This window comes from Triticum aestivum, chromosome 5D (genome assembly GCF_018294505.1).
Source record: "Triticum aestivum cultivar Chinese Spring chromosome 5D, IWGSC CS RefSeq v2.1, whole genome shotgun sequence".
NCBI classification, from domain to species: Eukaryota; Viridiplantae; Streptophyta; class Magnoliopsida; order Poales; family Poaceae; genus Triticum; species Triticum aestivum.
In genome coordinates, this window is record NC_057808.1 from 460,605,647 (window position 1) to 460,611,570 (window position 5,924).

Below are 5,924 nucleotides of genomic sequence, written 5' to 3' on the forward strand. Positions count from 1 at the left end.
TATATCTCGCAAGAGAATGAATCATTTAACTAAATGATCACAATGACAAACTCTCAAGTTTGTCAAGGTGGTGGTTGTACGAAATATCGTACCAATGATTACCAATTGGTCAAGTATTGGGTTGAATCATACCACCGGCTCACTGGGGGCAAATGATTTTAATGGGATACTTCAAAAAGAAACCGCCATAAAATATTCTGGCATGGCAGAAGGAGAATGGACTCCTCTATATTGATGATAGGGACAATTCCATTTTTACCCCTAGTTGGTTCCTACCCACGGGTTTTGCCCTTACTTTTTGAGCTTGCTCAGTTTTGCCCTTACTTTTTCCGTCGAGGTCCCTCGAATGCCCTTTGACCGTTTGACCAAAACTTCAAAAATTCATAACTAATTCATATGAACTCAGAAAAATGCAAATAAGATATCAAAATGTTCAGATAAACAATACCTTTATGTGCATATCATTTGCATTCAGGACAAAAGCACCCTTTAAACTACCTGTGGTAATTAATGTTATTAACATTATTAAAAATAAAAAGATATAAACAATATTTTTTTCATGAATAAAAATTACATGCAAATGTAGGTGATGTTTTCTGAACATCTTGATATCTTATTTGCATTTTTCTGAGTTTGTATCATCTTGTTATGAATGTTCTAACGACTTTGACCATTACTTGGAAACTTCATGACAAGTTGATACGAACTCAAAAAAATGCAAATAAGATATGAGGATGTTTAGAAAACATCACCTACATTTGCATGTAATTTTTATTCATGAAAAAATATTGTGTATACCTTTTTATTTTTTATAATGTTAATAACATTAATTACCTCAGGTAGTTTAAATGATGCTTTTGTCCTAAATGCAAATGATATGCACATAAAGATAATGTTTATCTGAACATTTTGATATCTTATTTGCATTTTTTTGAGTTCATATGAATTAGTTATGAATTTTAAAAGTTTTGGTCAAACGGTCAAAGGGCATTCAAGGGACCTCGACGAAAAAAGTAAGGGCAAAACTGAGCAAGCTCGAAAAGTAAGGGCAAAACCCATGGGTAGGAACCAACTAGGGGTAAAAATGCAATTGTCCCTTGATGATATGCTTGTGGAATGATATTCCAAAGATATTTTGGAGATCTCGTGTAGTCTCCTAGTTGTCCCTAAATATCATTAGCCTATAATTGTACTACTACATATAGTATAAATTGCAACATCTTGTCTCTCGGACATGATAGTTGAGATAATTGAGTGTATGAATTAGTTCATACTCAATCTTGTTGCATACATAATATTTTTTCCTCCTTTGTCATCATGATATTGGACGATAAAGAAATTATTGACAATTCTATTGGCCACAACTTTACAAGTTGCAATATTCCCTACAATCATCAGATTGTTTTGTGCACTACATGTGACATTGGGAATTAATTTTAAGGCATTCTCACCTTAAAATTTGAAATGAGCCAGTCAATATTCTTGATTGTATTCAAGAATATGTTTGGATTATTCAAACATTATTTGGGTTATGTTGGTACTTCATGGTGTTCATAGACCCATCTAGAAGATGGTCTTAGGTGTGTATATCCACACATGACCATGCGTTTATTGAATTAAGCGCTCAAATTGACGAATTTAAAGCAAACTATCCTAACGTGGGATAATTCCATTGGAATGGAAATGTCGTTGAAGATGATCCATGAGCATTCAATGGTTATATTCAGTATATAGTACATAACCAGAATGGTTTGGTTTTATCTCTTATGAAAGAGATTCAATATTGCTTGGCCAATGTTGCAGAATTGTGATTTACCAACATTTCATTGATGGTAACATGCGGTCTCACACTCCGCATATTTGGTCTAAATAAGATCGAATGATACTGCACCCCCTTGCAGTTTGTACGTGGAAATAAATGAAGTATTTTCCATCTGCGGTAATTCGGTTGTATACCGATATCACCACCCCAGCGTACATCATGGGCTTCACACATGGTTGAGATCTATGTGAGGAATAACTGTGGTATGTTCGTTAATCCGCCGAATACCTTAACCCTAGCAAGGGGGTTATTTGCAGCCCATGCGCTGATTGCTTTTGCAATAAGAATATTTTCTGGCATTAGGGGGGATGTATACCACAAAGAATGCCAGGAAACGGATAATAAATGTCATAGACATTTTGTCCACGTACTTAAGAATCTGAACTTGAGGTTCAGATTATGATAAATTTGCAGCATGTTGCAAATAATCTGCCAAGTATATTTACTGATGACAAAGGTGTCACTATGGTCAAGTACTAGAACGAGTGGAGGTACCTAATAAACCACGCGTCTCCCTAGATGAGAGCAAGAGGGGGAGAATTCTGGTCGCATGAGATTAAGTTCTCATATGTTTCAGCGGAAACAAAGGAGATTGACCTCGATCAGTAAATATGATTCAACCTTGGGTTGAATTACACCTGACGGATGCGCGGCATCCAAAGTCCAACACATATGTGCACACATTTTTAGGTGTTGGGACATCGAAACACCTTGACTCCGTTGTTGTGGGAAATCACAAGGAGTTAAGAGGCATAATAAGAATTCCACAATGATATTGATTCATGAGAATCGTATATGAGAAAGTCTACATATGTCGACATAAAATTCTTCTCGAGAATTGCTAGAATCCTTTTGGGCCCTGAACCAAAATCCATGGAGACTGTAGTTGCACTTATATTGGTTCAAATGAAAGGAAGCAATTAAGGAAGATTGGCACTCGCTCATCAAAAGAGAGGTATTTACCATTGTAAAACATGCTCCTCATAAGTATCTTCCAGGGGGAAGAGAAGTGAATTTTTGTTTGGAAACAAAAATAAATGAGGTGGTGAGAAAGCGAGGCTTGTAGCACAAGGGTTTTTCGCAGAGACCCGACATCGGTTACGATGTAGCATACCTTCTTGGTATGAGTGGAATTATGTTCCGGTACTGAATGTTAATGGCAGTACAGATCCATGCGGTTGATGTATGTAATGTCTACATACTACCATGGGTCAATTAGTTTGGATGTATATATTGAAGTCATTGAATGACTTAATATTCTGAATCCAAAGGTAAATCACAACATGCATGTGTGGAACGTCTGAAGTCATTCTATGACTTGAAGTAGTCGGAGAATTGTGTGGTGCAACCGACTAAGTGAGTTATTCCTTGACAAGGATTAATCTCATACTAATGATTGTTAAGGTGTATTCATGAAGAAATCCTGGATTGGATTTACATCACCTTAATTTGTGGTGTCGATGATCTTATCATCAAAGTCTATATAAGACATGAAATACACACAATCATCTTAAGACGGATATTTGAGTTAAACCAAATTATGCTAAGTTTATGACTTGAGCATATCCCCCTAAGATATCAGTCTTCATATATCCGGAAGTATTGGAGAAGTTCAATATGGATACATATTATATCAAAGACACATATGGTCATATTGTACCTAATATGGGATACAGATCCTTGAGACATAGGGGAGATGGTGAAGTGATAGTGGAGCATGAATTGCCATATGTAAATACCATCGAAGCACTCATATATCTTGCAAAATATGTCAGGACTGACACTATAGTTTTTGGCAATTTATTGAGAGTGCAGTTCCCCAAAAGGTATAAGGTTTGTGTAAGGAATGTCCTCGGATATATCCAGGGCACGAAGGGTCTTGATCAATTTCATCTGGAAAATCAAGATGGGGCCATGGTTTGATATATTGATAGTGGCTAATTATCTGATCCCACAATGCCATATCAAAGACTGGGTTTGCTGGAAGAGTATTTTGAGGGAGGTCTTCATAATAGACTCTAAACGAGTCCTTCCAGTAATCATTCTGTTTTATTCGAAACATCACAAAATTTGGATGACTTCATAGAATGATTGGTCACATGTGAAATCATGTGGAGATTATCATTATCTACCAAGATAATGTCACTTGTATTACTTATGGGTTATATTTATCCTTGTGAATTACAGAATTGTAAGAGAATAATACGCAAACAGATTATTGTGATATTGACAATGCCTTTATCAATGTTTATATTCCATAACTAGGTTCGTGGAATTGGTCTGAGATATTCTTGAGGTTTGCAAAGTTCAGGGGGAGTAAAATCATAAGTTATAACCCGTTGGTGATCCTCAAATCACTCATATTGTACTCTTTTCCCCTTTATGAGTTTTCCATGATGGTTTCTCATATAAGGTTTTTAACGAGACAATATAAATACAAGTGCGGATATATGCCATATTGGTTTCTCCTTATATTTTTTCCACTGGGATTTAAAAGAGTTTTCGATGGCATATTGTTATAAAGTTTCTCCTCGATTTTTCCCATAGGGCTTTTGGAGGAGTTTCCAGTTGCAATATACATATAACGAATTGATCAAGGGGAATGTTGAGAAATAAAAACATGTGATCAATTATATGGAAGGGGTGCCTTTCAGGAGGTGTCTGTTGGGGAAGACATGTCTCCTCAACACACCCCTTCAGCATGTATATAAATGGGTCTCCCACATTGCAATAGGTTTAAGAGAATCATTTGTGTCTCTTCTTTGTCTCTTTGCTTTCACTCTATAACACGGATATCCATGCACATGAAAATGCTCTGCAAAGGGAAACAAACTGTGTGCGTGCGTGCCAGTCCCACAGGAACGCAAGGCGCGCACACATGAAGCGACAGCGGCACACTGGAATGGAATGGAACGGACGGCACAGGCGTGCACGCGTGCGTCGTCGGCCTTGGCCCCCGGCCGGGGCCGTACACGATGTGCAGCAAAAAGTCACGAGCTCGTAGCCCCATTCATCCGCTACCGGTCGCTACCTGTACGTCGGGGCTAGGGACCAAAAACATCGGCACATGCATGCAGGGAGCCGCAAGTGTACGTGAAACGTACGTGTGCCCATCGTGTGGGCACTCCGTACGGCACAATCGGGTCAGGGACCCAACGAACAGTCGGCTCAGAGCTCCCGTGCATGCACCGGGTCGAGTGAACCAGCTCTATCGGGGAATTTTATATATGTACTGCATATAATATGTACTCCTATATTTTTTCGATAAATCTAATGACTCTAGTTTGATGTAGTAGATGTTTTTTTCTTTGAAATTTGATGTAGTAGATGTTGACATGTTTTTTGACTAGGAACAAATGAGAACTTCCATTAATAACAACGGAAGGGTGTAGTACAGATACAAACCACTAAGAGCATCTACATCTGGACTTTTCAAATCCGGCCCCTTCTACGGACACGACCGGGCGCGTCCGGGGATAGTGACCGGTCACGCCTTAAATTAGCCACTCTGCATCCGATTCTTTCATATTTTAACCCCTAAATTCATACAAAGCATGCAAAAGAAATCATACATACTACATATTACGTACTGCTCTAGCTAATCTTCGTCATCGGAGATGTTCACGACGTCGGTGCCAGGCGCCGGCTGGATAGGCGTGTAGGAGGGCTCCGGCTCATCCTCCTCCTGCTCGACCTCATCCATGTAGACGAGCATCTCCGCCTCCTCCGCGGCCTCCACCTCCTGCCAGCACGGCGTCTAGCCTCCGCAGCCGACTCTGAGCAGAGGGAATCAAGGATGGCCCGGTGCTCCGCCTGCAAATCCGTGTCGCTAGCGTCCCCCCATCCTCCTCGTCCTCTTCGTCCTCATCCTCCACCTCCTCCGGATCCAACTCCTCTTCCGGGTCCATTGCATCCGGAGGTAGCCCCGCGGCGATCCGGGTTTCGTGCCTTGCCCAGATCTGCTCAAGGAGCTCGAGTCGGCGCTCAGGCGTTAGAAATTGGTGGCTACTCACCCGGCGGCGTTGGAGCATGGCGGCGTGGGGGCATGGCTACTAGGCGGACGGGGAGTGGAAAGTGGCGGCGTGGGGGCATGGCTACTAGG